Genomic DNA, 16,476 nt, shown 5'->3' on the forward strand with positions numbered 1-16,476 from the left:
GACACTTCAGTTACTACATTCTAGGTATTCTAAGCCAAATATATGAAAATACTAGTACACTGTATTTAAAAATATTACTTAGTTAATTTTTGTTTTCAAAAATAAAATCCTTTTTCTACTAAAAAAAATAAATACATACAGCTTTTTCTGTGTCAATTATACCTCAATACAGTAATTTAAAAATAAATTAATTAATTAAAAAAAAAAGAGTGGATGGAGAGGAACCTGATTTGGTCTAGAGAGCTGAAGGCCTCGTGGACAAGGCCACTGGGATGTTCATAATCCACATTAAGTGAGCAGAGCTGAATAAATAGAATGATATAAACTATCATTTTGACTATATAAAAATAATAATAAAAAAACAAAGCCTGGGGGGCTTCCCTGGTGGCGCAGTGGTTGAGAGTCCGCCTGCCGATGCAGGGGACATGGGTTCGTGCCCCGGTCCGGGAGGATCCCACATGCTGCGGAGTGGCTGGGCCCGTGAGCCGTGGCTGCTGAGCCTGCGCGTCCGGAGCCTGTGCTCCGCAACGGGAGAGGCCACGGCGTTGAGAGGCCTGCATACCACACACACACACACACACACACACACACACACACACACACACACACACAAAAAAAACAAAGCCTGGAGATAAACATGCAAAAATATTACAGTACCTCCAGGTGGTGGATTACAGATGATTTTTTTTTTTGATGTATGGATTGTATTTTTTTTCTGGAATTTTTGAATTTTATTTATTATTTTATACAGCAGATTCTTATTAGTTATCTATTTTATACATATTAGTGTGTACATGTCAATCCCAATCTCCTAATTCATCCCACCCCCACCCCCACCCCCCTTTCCCCCCTTAGTGTCCATACGTTTGTTCTCTACACCTGTGTCTCTGTTTCTGCCCTACAAACCAGTTCATCTGTACCATTTTTCTAGGTCCCACATATATGTGTTAATATACGATATTTGTTTTTCTCTTTTTGACTTACTTCACTCTGTATGACAATCTGTAGATCCATCCACGTCTCTACAAATGACCCAATTTCATTCCTTTTTATGGCTGAGTAATATTCCATTGTATATATGTACCACATCTTCTTTATCCATTCGTCTGTCGATGGGCATTTAGGTTGCTCCCATGACCTGGCTATTGTAAATAGTGCTGCAGTGAACATTGGGGTGCATGTGTCTTTTTGAATTATGGTTTTCTCTGGGTATATGCCCAGCAGTGGGATTTCTGGGTCATATGGTAATTCTATTTTTAGTTTTTTAAGGAACCTCCATACTGTTCTCCATAGTAGCTGTATCAATTTACATTCCCACCAACAGTGTAGGAGGGCTCCCTTTTCTCCACACCCTCTCCAGCATTTATTGTTTGTAGATTTTGGGATGATGGCCATTCTGACCTGTGTGAGGTGATACCTCATTGTAGTTCTGATTTGCATTTCTCTAATGATTAGAGGTGTTGAGCATCCTTTCATGTGTTTGTTGGCAATCTGTATATCTTCTCTGGAGAAATGTCTCTTTAGGACTTCTGCCCATTTTTGGGTTGGGTTGTTTTTCTAATATTGAGCTGCATGAGCTGCTTATATATTTTGGAGATTAATCCTTTGTCAGTTGCTTCGTTTGCAAATACTTTCTCCCATTCTGAGGGTTGTCTTTTCGTCTTGTTTGTGGTTTCCTTTGCTGTGCAAAAGCTTTTAAGTTTCATTAGGTCCCATTTGTTTATTTTTGTTTTTATTTCTATTTCTCTTGTAACATTCTTTATTTTAAAGTCTATTTTATCTGATATGAGTATTGCTACTCCAGCTTTGTTTTGATTTCCATTTGCATGGAATATCTTTTTCCATCCCCTCACTTTCAGTCTGTATGTGTCCCTAGGTCTGAAGTGGGTCTCTTGTAGACAGCATGTATATGGGTCTTGTTTTGTATCCATTCAGCGAGCCTGTGTCTTTTGGTTGGAGCATTTAATCCATTCACATTTAAGGTGATTATCGATATGTATATTCCTGTTACCATTTTCTTAATTGTTATGGGTTTGTTTTTGTAGGTCCTTTTCTTCTCTTGTTTCCCACTTAGAGAAGTTCCTTTAGCATTTGTTGTAGAGCCGGTTTGGTGGTGCTGAATTCTCTCAGCTTTGGCTTGTCTGTAAAGCTTTTAATTTCTCCATCGAATCTGAATGAGATCCTTGCCGGGTAGAGTAATCTTGGTTGTAGGTTCTTCCCTTTCATCACTTTAAATATATTGTGCCACTCCCTTCTGGCTTGTAGAGTTTCTGCTGAGAAATCAGCTGTTAACCTATGGGAGTTCCCTTGTATGTTATTTGTCGTTTTTCCCACGTTGCCTTCAATGATTTTTCTTTGTCTTTAATTTTTGTGAATTTGATTACTATGTGTCTCGGTATGTTTCAGTACCTCCAGGTGGTGGATTACAGATGATTTTTACTTGTTTATCTTAAACGTTTCTGTATTTCTTCCACACAAGAAAAACAATAGAGGTGATTTCAGAATCTGAATTTGTATCAGTCACAGTGATTAGTTGTAGATGACAGAATCCACTCTTTCTGATTTGAGCAGGAGAGGACTTATTCCTGGGTGTTAGGACTGAGATTCCAGGACTACCAGGGGACCAAGATTGGATGCCCCATAGCCAGGGACAACACAGCCTGGACAATCGCCTACCCCCACCTGACCCTGTTGCCATGGAAACCCCACTGTCTGTAATGCTCAGGCCCAGACCCCTCTGTTCCTTGCCAGCCAGGAGCCCCATCCCTCCACCACCCTGTGTTGTTTGCTTCCACCTTTTAAATCTTACATAGAAATCTGTCCAGAGGAACTCAGGTCACCTGCCGAACTCTAGATGCAAGGGTGTCTGAGAAATGTAGATTTCAGTTTTCCAGAGGCTAGCTCACACAAGGCATGGAAGGAGGGGTTGGCACACATGTTGAATGAGTCAGTCTGCAGGGTCCACCACAGAAGTGAAACAAGAGGATGAAATGATCACTTGTACCCTTGACATTCTGAAGTCCACATGGCGGCTCAGTTATCCATGGTGTTATCATAAGGACAACAGGGGGCTCTCTCTTAGGCCAGGGAGCACTGGCTGCAGAGCCCCTCACCCCAGCCTCTCACTTCCAGCCGCCAGCACCTCTGTGCCTGTGGTCTTCTCTTGAGGCTGGAGACCCCTTGGCCTCCTGTGTGGCAGGCTGGAGTGTGGAGACTTACTGTCCCCTAGGAGCAGACTCAGCTAGGACTGCAGCAACTTACCCTTGGGTGGTAGCTCTGCACTGGCCCCCAGGGCTCCCTGGTGGACCAATTCTTGTTGCCTGCAGTGGAGGACTCCCAAAATGGGGGGCAGCTTGATAACAGCCGTAATTAGGCAACTTCTCTTTGTCTTCTCACTTCCCTTGCCTTCACCTCCCAAGTAAACGCCTTGTGCCAGAATCCTTATCTCCAGGTGTGTCTAGAGCATCCCAAACTAAGGCATCTCTGACCTGAGCATCACACATGTAAAGCCTCAACCTGGCCCTGGATGACCCATTGGGGTCAGTCCCCTGAGGCTGGGTTAAGAGGTATGAGACTGCTTCTGTGACCTCACCTCCATTCATGCCAGTTTAGGAAGTCATCCTGTTCCTGGTTCCCATTCATGGGCAGGAAACCAGAGGGCTCTGGGATGCTCCCGCTGCCTGCTGCCCAGTCCACGCTAGTGCCACATCTGCACGCACACGGGCCTCATCTGCCCACCCACCTCTGCGTTGTTCGTTGCTCCTCCTGTCCTAGGACTGACAGCGATATGCCCTGGAGTTCCAAGGGTCCTCTGAATGTGCTGTCCTTGGTGTAAATGTGACTCTACTGTGTGTGGCTTTTAGTGTGTGAGGTTTGGGCCAACTCCATCATGGGTTCACACAGCAGCCTTTTCCATGGAGCCTGCTGGGTGCCAGGCCCTTGCTGGGCTCCGGGCATGGGATGCATCATCTCCTATGGAAGCCACCCTTGTCTCTGCATGAGACAGAGGGCTTTAGGCAGCTTTACTGACCTGCTTCTCTGATCGGGCATCAGCCTACCTCACCAGTCCGTGCTGGCTTTTGCCAGGGCTTCCTGAGAGCGGCTTTAGAGACTCTTCAGCGGATAGAGGGCTGGTTTGACCTTGTCTCGGCCCCTGGGGGAGAGGGCATAAGGTCTGTTCCGGTCTTCATCACCTGCCAGCGTCCAGGCAGTGTGGCCGTGATGGTGGGTGCTGATGCCCACTTGGAGGGAGTCCAGGGTCCTTCTGGACAGGGGTTTACACTCAGGCAGCTGGGAACTACCTGCTGTCTCATTGCCGCTGGTGAGAGCAAGGGGCGGGCTGGGTGCTGCCAGGGGAGCCCAGGCTCATCCACCTGTGACAGTGGGCCTGGGTGCTTGAGTGGCAAACTGGGGGCTCTGTCCCCCTCTGTGCGGCTCCCACTGCTCTTGTCTCTCAGGAAATTCCAAGGGTTTTGGAAACTTTGAGCAGGAAACTGTGGATGAAGACCCGTTGCATGTGAGAAATATATTTTTGTAATAGGCACTTGGGCAGGCGCGTGACCCATAGCACTCGGCTGTTACTGAGCAACCAAAACCGTTACCGCGACACCCTGAGAGCGGGAAGGTTACCGCGAGACCCTGAGAGCGGGAAGGTTACCGCGAGACCCTGAGAGCGGGAAGGTTACCGCGAGACCCTGAGAGCGGGAAGGTTACCGCGAGACCCTGAGAGCGGGAAGGTTACCGCGAGACCGTGAGAGCGGGAAGGTTACCGCGAGACCCTGAGAGCGGGAAGGTTACCGCGAGACCCTGAGAGCGGGAAGGTTACCGCGAGACCCTGAGAGCGGGAAGGTTACCGCGAGACCGTGAGAGCGGGAAGGTTACCGCGAGACCCTGAGAGCGGGAAGGTTACCGCGAGACCCTGAGAGCGGGAAGGTTACCGCGAGACCCTGAGAGCGGGAAGGTTACCGCGAGACCCTTAGCTCCGAGGTTAAAAGCCACCCTCCGCCACCTGTGGTCCTCGCGGCGGAGAGTGCAGTAAGGGGGTTCACGGCCTTCTCCCCGGGGCTCTCCAGGCCCTCCCACTTCGGGCTGGCGGGTGAGCTGGGCGTCCCGGGGGACAGGCTGCGTCCCGCAGGGCCCTCGCCACGGCTGCCCACTGGCCGGGCCCAGGCCTTGAGGTGGCGGTGAACCTCTCCCCATCCCCGCCTGCGGGACCTAGTGGCAGCAGCAGTCTGCATGGGTTGCGGTCCGTGGGACCTGGCGCACGCTCCCCCCGCCTCCCGTTTGCGTGGCCTGAGGAGCCTGAGGGCCGGCTGGGTCCTGGGCTCCCGGCTTCCTTGGTGATGACAGCTGGGCAGGGTCTGGAGACCTGGCCCTGCGGGCGCCGCCAGCTGAGATCTGCCTCTTCAGCCGGGCCAGGGCGCTGGCGGGAGGACCCAGACGGATGCTCCCAGGCACGGTACCCAGCCCCCGCAGGGACCCCCTCCTCTTAGCGAGGCCTGGACCTCAGAGGGCGAAAGTCGAGCTTTGGGACCTTGCCTTTTCTTGTCAGAACAGAGAATAACATTTGTTTGGGTGGAGGGTTACAGGAACGTCGTTCCCTGCCCAGGTCCCGACCTCAAGAACAAAGGATCTGACACCGAGAAGTTCTCAACAATTAACCACGCCCCTCGCTCACCTCTGGGGGTTTTTAAGGCATGAGCCACCTGTCTCCTTGCACAGCCCTGCAATAAACCTTTCTCTGCTCCACACGCCGACATTTTCGTATTGTTTGGATTCACTGTGTGTCGGGCACATGGACTTGCGTTTGGTGACACTTTGGTCATCTGAATGACCAAATATGTAAATACACATTCTTATAAATGACAGTATCCCGGGGTAACCAGTCCCTGATCAGGGGTCACACACCTGCAAACCCGTGTCCCCTTCCATCACCAGCCCCGTCACCTCTGCCCAGACTCTGAACACGGCAGAATGTGGTTTGCTGACCACTGAGGTTGCGTCAGGAGCTCAGCCTGGCAGGAAGAGGGTGGAGTTCGCATATCTGGGTTCAAAATGCACCTGGGCACTGGCCTGTCATGTGACTGTGGCGCTTAGCGTCCGGGACCCTCAGTCCCTCGTGCTCAGCGGGGACCGTGCTGGACCTGCCAGGTTGCTGTGGAAATCACAGATTACATGCGTCAGGGCCCAGCCCAGGGCTCGGCACACAGTGAGGACCGAATAAGGAGCGTGTCTCATCGTCGTCTTCATTGGTGGCACCCGAGACTTGACGGGATGTGGCCTGTGGCTGTGACACAGACACCTGAGCGTGACGAGACACGCTCCACGGCCTGTGGCGTTGTGTGGCTAAAGCGAGAGACGCGGACATGGGGTTCTGGACAGCCACCAGCTGCCGGCATCCCAGAGACACGGTCCTGCACCGGCCTGTCAATCAGCTTGAAAGGCAACCGGGATGACATGTTCTCCGACGCAGCAGACGGGGAAGGGGCACAGGGTGGTCTCCTGAGGTCAGCTAGGCTGGCTCAGTGGGAGAAGCCGCCCCCTGACTTCCGTGCCAAGGGGGCCGTGCAGCCAGTCTTCAAGATGACTGGAAAGGCAACTTGCTGAAAGAAAAGTCATCTGACTTTGGGTTAAGCGTGTTTTTATTTCTCAGGCTCTCTGGCAGTGAAATCCAGTTTGGGATGTTCAGGGATTAGAGTCCCAAGTGTGCTTACTCGCAGCCCTTTGCTTGTTCAGACCCAGGAAGCGCGCCAGCCTCTTTCGCCCTGAGCTGTTTAATCCCAAAGTCCCTTTCCCTCGGCTTATAGAGCAGAAGTCGTCACTGTTGATGGATTCCGCATGTTTCTCGGTCTCCGTGAAAGTTCAAGTGCGTGTGATACGATCTTATTGTCTGGTTTCTTGACATTCAGTCTTGTCTCCTTTGTAAAGCAGTGTAATTGATTTCTGGGCACTTGAAAATAGAGCTGGGAGTGGGGAGACACGCTGCAAATACCAAGCAGGGGCAGCAGCAAGGCCAGCGCAGCGCCCACGTGCATTCGTTCATTCACTGGTCTGGTTGCTGCCTTGCAGAGCCTGGACACAGAGTTCTGGAACCGTAGCTCCCCCTGCAACTCTGGGGTTGCTCCCCAACTCCTGTAAAAACAATTACCTTCGAAGTGATGGGCATAAGGGGGGTGGGAGAGGAGCCCTAAAGCTCCTAGAGGTGGCCCTGGGGCGGGGGGGGGCAGCTTGCTGAGGCTGGAGAAGGGATCCTGGGCAGCGGGGCTCAGGGGCCCCACGTCTAACATCCTCGCGTGGGTCCCTGGCAGTGGAGGGTCTGCATTCTCAGCGTGTGTTCTCTCTCGTTGCAGGTCGGAAGGAGAAAGCTTCCGCAGCGTCAGGTACGTGTGTCATCAGCCTCCGTCTGTGCCTCTGTCCTGGGAGTGGGTGGCGTCGGTGAAACCATGTGCTTTGCTTTCTCTCTGACGGGGTCTGGCCAGATCAGATCCCTGCCCGCCACCTGGGCACCTTGGCCGTGCTGTGCTGGCTTGGGGTCCTGGAGCGAGAGCACCAGTTTACTGCGTGGGCTTTCCTGGTCCTTGAGTGACCTTCACGGAGGTCACCCCGGCTGGTCGTGGTTCCTTCCCATCGGGGCTGATGGTGACCTAGTTTGCCTGGGCTGTGACCCACGTAGGACCAGAATCGTCTCAGCTCAGACAGCCCCTGAGGCCAGGCTGGGCAGGTGGGGTGAGTCTTTGGGGAGTTTGGTGGAGGCACGGGCTCTCAGCCTGGACTGCCGTGTTTCTCCAGGGTGCGTGGAGCAGACTGCTGGTACTTTCTCGGGGCCTGTGGCGGAGACCCCTCTGCCTCCGCACCCCTACCAGCTGGGGGCTCTGACCGGACCATGCGGGGGGTGTTAGTTCCTCAGCCCAGGGGCTGGTGCAGCAGGTCTCAAGGCTTGAGCTGGGGCCAAGAAAGCCATGGGGGATGGGAGACAATGGGTGGTAGAGAGAGTGGGGGCAGGAAGGAGAGACAAGGAGGCAATTAAAGAGCCACAGGGGCCCCGGGGCCCACTGGCTGCAGACCGGATGGTAGGTACCTTCCCGTGACCCCTGGGGAGAGGAGATGCTCATCTGGTGCTGGGAGTGTCAGGCAGGGTGGGGTCCTCTGGGCAGCCTGCGGATCCAGAGGCAGAGGTGAAGGTGGCTGCATCCCGGGAGGCTCCCTGGAGTCAGTACCCAACGCACTCGGCTGTGGCTTAGCCCAGGAGACATGGGTGGGGCCAGGAGAGGGGCTGGGGCTGGTGGCCCCGAGTCATGCAGGGTCCCAGCCGGAAGCAGAGGCACACACACTCAAGGGGACCGAACAGAGTGTCACAAGGATGAGGGCCTGAAGGGGCTGAGGGAGTCGCTCTGAGGGACAGAGGGTGTCCAGGAGATGCAGGAGGAGGCCCGGCCGGACTTTCAGGGACATCCCAGCGCTGCAGCTGTGAGAGAGGAGTGTGCTGTCGGCTGCCGATGGGGAAGAGGCCCAGGGGTGCTGTCCGTGAACAGAGCCAGGTGCAGGAGAGCATGGGCCTCAGGTTGCATCCTAGGGCAAGGGCAGGAGACACAGGCAGCCATAGAATGTTCTCTCAGGAGGTGGGGGGCAGGGCAGGCAGGGACGGGGTGGCCGCGAGCCTCCCCTGAGTCCCTGTGCTGTTGCTGGGCTGTGAACTGTACCCGTGTCTGACTTATTAAAAATCAAGAGCCGTCCGAGGGGAGGGTGGGTTGCTGAGCAGTGAGCGTCCCGGCACTGGGGGTGTGCAATGACGCTGGAAGGGGATTGGCTCGTGAATGGGGGGGTGAGGTCCCACCCCCCACCCCCCACCCCGTTGGGATCTGAGAACCCCCCTCTCTGACTGACACACTCACCCAGGAGGTGCTGCGGCTGAGATGGGGCCCTGCACTGAGGTCTCCTGAGACCTGTGGGTCCAGCCGGGCTCCCCGTGAGCAGCAGTGGGAGGTGTGTGTAGGAAGAGCGAACCTCGAGGTGGCCAGCGAATGGCCCTGAAGAGCTTGGGCGCCCAGCCAGTCCCCCACCTTCAGCCTCAGCATCTTGTGGTGGTGGTGGAGGGGTGTCAGGAAGGTGGTTCTTTGAAGGCACTGACGCTGGAGCCGGGCCCAGGGAGGAGGGTTCTCCTCTCGGGGGAGGGGGGAGGACGTGTGCAGGGACCCGGAGCTGCATCGCGTGGCTGCCTGGCGGGAACAGGAACGGCCTCGGGACGCGGGCGGCGGAGTGCAGCGTGAACATACGCTCCCAGCTCCAGCCAGACGGTTCTCGGCAGGACGCCTGGCGCTGAGGCGCCAGGCAAGGAAGAAAACTGATGGGGGCGAGGGCAGAGAAGGCTGCGTTTCAGCTCTTCTAGGGCTGAGGACCCCATCCCGATGGCTCCAGCCCGCTTGGCTGTGTGCACTCCTGGGTCGTGGGTGGAAACTGTCAGGACTTGAAGGTGCTGTGTTCAGGTCTGGACTGCGTCTCCATCCTGCATTTCAGCCCCGGGGCCGTGGACGTCGGCATCGGGCCTTGGCCACATGTCACACCCTTTGCTCGCTGGTGTGGGCACAGCACGCACGCACACACGTACACACAGCCCTCCCTTTGCTCAGGACCAGGAGCTGCCAGACTGCTCAGATATGACCCCTGATGGGTCCCAGTCCTCTCCCCACGCTCAGGTCACTGCCTCCCAGCACAGCTGCAGAATTGGGTTTCCAGGGAAGAGTGTCGTGGGGTCTCTTCTGTCAGTGAGCCCAGACCCCGCCGGGTGGCCTCTCCGTAGCCCTTCGGCCCTCAGGGCCGCCAGAGGGAGTGCTCTGAAACAGGGACCCTCTGCTTCTCCTCCACGATCCCCCGTTGCCCCTCGGCCGGCACCTCCCACCTGTGCAGCCTGGTTTTCCCCTGAGTCCCCCTCGACCTCCTGCTTGCTCCCGCCGGGCGGTGCCCCTCGCCTTCTACATGCATCCAGTGACTCCCTGCCTGCCTTCCGGCTTGTGCGTGTGACCTGTGCTGTTTCCTCTGCCCCCTCCACGGGGCGAACCCGTGCCTTGCTCGGAATTCCCCCAGGCTGCTGCCTCCCTGAAACTGTGGGGGACTCGGCAGCGTGGGGGGACTGAGGGGGGCATGGATGAAGTGCTGTCCTCCCCCCACCCCTTGATGCTGAAAACCTGGCCTCTGTGCAGCGGTGCCGAATCGAATCTCAGAGACAATTTGGGGTGAAGTAGAAAAGAAGAGCTTTGTTGCTTTGCCAGGCAAAGGGGGACACAGCAGACTCCTGCCCTTGAAAACTGTGTTGTCCCCTCCCAGGAGGATTTGGTGAGGAGCTTTATAGCAATGGTTCAAGGGTGGGGTTTCTGGTAAGGATTACGGTGTGTGCGGGACCTGCAGTCCTTTAATCTGGTCTCTGTGGTCTCTTGATGAGCTGCTCTGGTTCCTTTAATCTGACCTCAGGTGGTCTTCTCTGGAATGAAGAATGCTGACATCTTCCAGTTGTAGGGGTTTTAGTTCTGTAAAGAGCTCAAAGATATTGTTTTGTGTATATCTTGAGGGGGAACCAGGACCCTGCCCCCCGGCTGCACTATTATTTCTTTACTTTTTTTTTAACATCTCTATAGGAGTATAATTGCTTTACAATGGTGTGTTAGTTTCTGCTGTATAACAAAGTGAATCAGCTGTATGTATACATTTATCCCCATATCCCCTCCCTCTTTAGCCTCCCTCCCACCCTCCCTATTGTTTCTTGGCCGCCCCTTCCTTATCTCTGCATGCCCTCCCTTCCCTGATTGGCAACTGTTTGAACTGCCCCTTGGAACTCAGGGAAGGTCATAGAGGCTGAACAGAGAGGCTCTTTGCCCAGGAGGAGCCCCACAGGGTCCTGCTTGGCTTCATCCTTGCCTTCTGTGGCTGCTGTGCTTGCTTTTGATATCCAAGTTCATGCTGCTTTTGCGTCCTAGTGATGTGAGCCCCTGTCTTACTTCCCCAGGCAGAGTAATGGACCCCGGATGTGGTCCTGGGTCGTTTCCAGGTAGGCCAGCACCTGCCAGGCACACAGCAGGCCACAAGGGCCTTAGTGGAATGAATTTACCTTGGTATCACTAGGTATGTCTGGAGCCCCAGCATGATATCTTGCATATAGAACATGGACAAGCTAATGTTTGCTTTATTGGATTCAGGGACCCATAAATGTTTTCAAGCCATGAACTTGGAGGAAAAAGAAAAGTGGACCATTCACCTTGGTCAGTGGAGAATCTTTCACATCCCTACGTCCACAACAAACCCTCACTAAAAATATTGGGCAGAAGGGGCCACCTTTTCTGGGTTTTTTTTGTTGTTTTTGCGGTACGCGGGCCTCTCACCGCTGTGGCCTCTCCCGCTGCGGAGCACAGGCTCCAGACGCGCAGGCTCAGTGGCCATGGCTCACGGGCCCAGCCGCTCCGCGGCATGTGGGATCTTCCCAGACTGGGGCACGAACCCGTGTCTCCTGCATCGGCAGGTGGACTCTCAACCACTGCGCCACCAGGGAAGCCCAAGGGGCCACCCTTGATGTCTGGGTTTCGTTAGGCTGGCAAAGTGAGGTATTGATGGACGCCCTGAGCTGATTCTTTGCTGAATGTTAAGGAACTGAACCCCGGGAGACCCCCTGTTGCTCACACCCTCCCCAGGGCCCCTTCATGGGGAGGTTATTTCTCTTTAGACTCCAATGATCTGAGGCACTGTCTTTCTCCTTGGCTGTCTCAGCCTCCCCGAGCAGCAGGAAACTGCTTTTCCAGGAGAAGGCTGTTTGACAATTCGCGTGCGCTTCTTTTCCCCGAGGCAAAACATTTGCAAGATCAGATGTATTCATTTTCCACAAATGAAATGACTCATTTTTGACCATTTTGCAAACGTAGGACTTTGCTCCTTGTGCCCGGGGAGCACATGTCTGCTTTTCACTCCATTCCAGGGGAAGCTTACGAGGCCCAGACTTTGAATCTTTTAATGATTTATTTAGTGGGAAAGAGGAGAGGTTTGCAGAGTTTGGAGTTTGAAAAGAATGATGAGCTGCGTCGAGGCCCCAGAAGGAGTGCTGATACTGTATTTAAGATGCAAGGACTTTCCGCAGGGTAAAGAGTTATTTTTTCTCTCCCTGGCTCTCATCACAACCCCTTGAAATGAACTCATATTCGCTGGTAGGAATTAAGTATCATTTAACGAGTGTTCACCGTGGGTCGGGGCCTCACCTCATCTGTGCCAGCCCCACCCCTGCATGTGAATTATTAGCCTCATTTTTTCAGCTCTGGGAAATTGAGGCTGACAAATACTAACCAGCTTCCCTGGGAGCCAGGACGTGGAACACCAAACCTTTCCAAGTCAGAATTCCTGGCGTCCTTGTTGAAAGTGCGGATTTCCAGGCCCGTCCTTATTGTGTTTGAACGCAGCTGGGAACGTTTGCTGTGCCGGGTGAACAGAGCTGAACGCTCGCCTCCAGGATGGACTGGGAGCTGGTTCCGAATCAGAGAGAAGGGCTGGGGGCCTTGTCCAGCAGTATGTCCGGTGTCTAGAGAGCCTGGACGAGGGGCTGAGCAGGTGGCCTAGGAGGTGAGCAAAATCTTTCTTAGCGCCATGGACTGGAAGGAGTCGAGGCGCTGGACTTAGACAGCTCTGAATCCGAATCCCTTCTCCTCGTCTTAGCCTCGTGTCACCAGGGATCGGACGCTGAACTCTCCAGGCCTCAAACTTCAGTCATTCAGCAGTCTTTATTAAACACCTACTGGGGGCTTCCCTGGTGGCGCAGTGGTTGGGAGTCCTCCTGCCAACGCAGGGGACACGGGTTCAAGCCCTGGTCTGGGAAGATCCCACATGCTGTGGAGCAACTAGGCCCGTGCGCCACAACTACTGAGCCTGCACTCTAGAGCCCGCGAGCCACAATTACTGAGCCCACGTGCCACAACTACTGAAGCCCGTGTGCCTAGAGCCTGTGCTCCGCAGCAAGGAGAGCTACCACAATGAGAAGGCCGCGCACCGCAACGAAGAGTAGGCCCCGCTCGCCGCAACTAGAGAAAGCCCGCGCTCAGCAACGAAGACCCAACACAGCCAAAAATAAAATAAATAAGTAAATAAAATAAATAAATGTATTAAAAAAAAATAAACACCTTCTGTATGCTAACCCCTAAGGGCACGAAGACCAGTGAGATATAGTGAACGAAATGGGAGCAAAGATCTCAGCCCACAGCCAGTGCAGCTGTGTCTATCTGCTGTGGGGCCCATCCCTGGGAGGCTGAGGCTCTTAGATGGGGTCCATATGTTTTCAGCCTGATTCTGGAGGCACCATTGCTCCTCTCTTTACAACAGGAAATAGAAAGATCTTACAGGAACCAGATTCAGGTCACTGGGTGAAGAACCCATCTGGCTGGATATTTTATTTTATTTTTTTAAAATTTTTATTTATTTTTGGGCCGCCCCACACAGCTTATGGGATCTTAGTTCCCCGATCAGGGATTGAACCCGAGCCTCGGCAGTGAGAGCGTGGAGTCCTAACCACTGGACCACCAGGGAATTCCCTCTGGATGTTTTAGAAAAATCCTCTGGTGACCGTCTAGAAGATGGGCCAGAGATATTTGGGGGGTATCACGGCAATGCCAGCCTCATAGAGTGAGTTGGAAATGTTCTTTCTCCTGAATTTTTTTAGATGAGTTTGAGAAGGCTTGGAGTAAGTTCTTCTTAAAATATTTGGTAGAATTCACCAGTGAAGCCATCAATCAGGTCCACAGCTTTTTTTTGTCCAGAGTTTTTGATTACTGATCTAGTCACCTTACTAGTTGTGAGTCTATTCAGATTTTCTATTTCTTTGTGACTCTGTCTAGGCAGGTTTTGTATTTCTAGGAATTTGTCGTTTTATCCAGGTTATCCAATTCGTTAGGGCACAATTGCTCATAATCCTTTTTATTTCTCCACAGTCAGTGATAATGTCTCCGTGTTCACTTCTATTTTAATAATTTGTCTCCCTTTTTTTCTTAGTCAGTCTAGCTAACAGTCTGGCAACTTTGCTAATCTTTCCAAAGCACCCACTTTGGGTTTTGTTGATTTTCTCTATTGCTTTCCTATTCTCTATTTTATCTCTGCTCTAATCTTTATTGTCAGCTTCCTTCTGCTAGCTTTGGGTTTAATTTGTTCTTATTTTTTTAGTTCCCCAAGTTGTATAAAGTTAGGTTATTGATTTGTGATCTTGTTTTTTAGTGTAAGCATTTATAACTATAAATTACCCTCTTAGCACTGCTAAGTTTGGTATGTCCTGTTTCATTTGCCTTCATCTCTAAGTATTTTCTCGTTTCCCTTGTGATTTATTCTTTGGTACAAGGTTCTTTTGAGTGTGTTGTGTAATTTCCACAAATTTGTTTATTTCCCACTTTTCCTCTGTTACTGATTTCTAAGTTCATCCCACTGTGGTTGGAGAAGATACCTTGTATGACATCTATCTTTGAAAATCTGCTAAGACATAAGTTGTACTCTGACACGTGGTCTGTCCTGGAGAAGGCCCCACGTGCACTTGTGTGTTGTGTTGGTGGGTAGGGTCACGTGTGTCTTAGATCTGGTTGGTTCACTGTGTTGTTCAAGTCCTCTACTTCCTCACTTGTCCTCTCTGTGGTTGTTCTATCCACCCCTGAGAGTGGGGTATTGAAAGCTCCAACTCTTATGTAGAACCGACTATTTCTCCCTCAGTTATGCCCATTTTCGCTTCATATGTCTTGATGATCCGTCATTAGGGGTGAAAAAATATATACACTACATTTGGTAGTGTATATACGTCCATGCCACTCTCTCACTTTGTCCCAGCTTACCCTTCCCCCTCCCCGTGTCCTCAAGTCCATTCTCTACGTCTGCGTCTTTATTCCTGTCCTGCCCATAGGTTCTTCAGAACGTTTTTCTTTTTTTTGTAGATTCCATATATATGTGTTAGCATACGGTATTTGTTTTTCTCTTTCTGACTTACTTCACTCTGTGTGACAGACTCTGTGTCCATCCACCTCACTACAAATAACTGAATTTCATTTCTTTTTATGGCTGAGTAATATTCCATTGTATATATGTGCCACATCTTCTTTATCTGTTCATCTGTCAGTGGACACTTAGGTTGCTTCCATGTCCTGGCTATTGTAAATAGTGCTGCAATGAACACTGTGGTACATGACTGTTTTTTGAATTACGGTTTTTTTCAGGGTATATCCCCAGTAGTGGGATTGCTGGGTCATATGGTAGTTCTATCTTTAGTTTTTTAAGGAACCTCCATACTATTCTCCATAGAAGCTGTATCAGTTTACATTCCCACCAACAGTGCAAGAGGGTTCCCTTTTCTCCACACCCTCTCCAGCATTTATTGTTTGTAGATTTTTGGATGATGGCCATTCTGACTGGTGTGAGATGATTCCTCATTGTAGTTTTTTTTTTTTTTTTTTTTGCGGTACGCGGGCCTCTCACTGTTGTGGCCTCTCCCATTGCGGAGCACAGGCCCTGGACGCGCAGGCTCAGCGGCCATGGCTCATGGGCCTAGCCACTCCACAGCATGTGGGATCTTCCCAGACCGGGGCACAAACCCGTGTTCCCTTCATTGGCAGGCGGACTCTCAACCACTGTGCCACCAGGGAAGCCCTCATTGTAGTTCTGATTTGCATTTCTCTAATGATTACTGGTGTTGAGCCTCCTTTCATGTGGTTGTTGGCAATCTGTATATCTTCTTTGGAGAAATGTCTATTTGGGTCTTCCACCCATTTTTGGATTGGGTTGTTTGTTTTTTTGATATTGAGCTGCATGAGCTGCTTGTATATTTTTGAGATTAATCCTTTGTCAATTGCTTCATTTGCAAATATTTTCTCCCATTCTGAGGGTTGTCTTTTCGTCTTGTTTATGGTTTCCTTTGCTGTGCAAAAGCTTTTAAGTTTCATTAGGTCCCATTTGTTTATTTTTGTTTTTATTTCTGTTTCTCTAGGAGGTGGGTTAAAAAGGATCTTGCTGTGATTTATGTCCTAGAGTGTTCTGCCTATGTTTTCCTCTAAGAGTTTGATAGTGTCTGGCCTTATATTTAGGTCTTTAATCCATTTTAAGTTCATTTTTGTGTATGGTGTTAGGGAGTGTTCTCATTTCATTCTTTTACATGTAGCTGTCCAGTTTTCCCAGCACCACTTATTGAAGAGGCTGTCTTTCCTCCATTGTATATCCTTGCCCCCTTTGTCATAGATTAGTTGACCATAGGTGCATGGGTTTATCTCTGGGCTTTCTATCCTGTTCCATTGATCTATATTTCTGTTTTTGAGCCAGTACCATACTGTCTTGATTACTGTAGCTTTGCAGTATAGTCTGAAGTCAGGGTTTCTGATTCCTCCAGCTCCGTTTTTTTCCCCTCAAGACTGCTTTGGCTATTCGGGGTCTTTTGTGTTTCCATACAAGTTGTGAAATTTTTTGTTCTAGTTCTGTGAAAACTGACATTGG

Source organism: Mesoplodon densirostris, chromosome 10 (assembly GCF_025265405.1).
Source record: "Mesoplodon densirostris isolate mMesDen1 chromosome 10, mMesDen1 primary haplotype, whole genome shotgun sequence".
Classification (NCBI taxonomy): domain Eukaryota; kingdom Metazoa; phylum Chordata; class Mammalia; order Artiodactyla; family Ziphiidae; genus Mesoplodon; species Mesoplodon densirostris.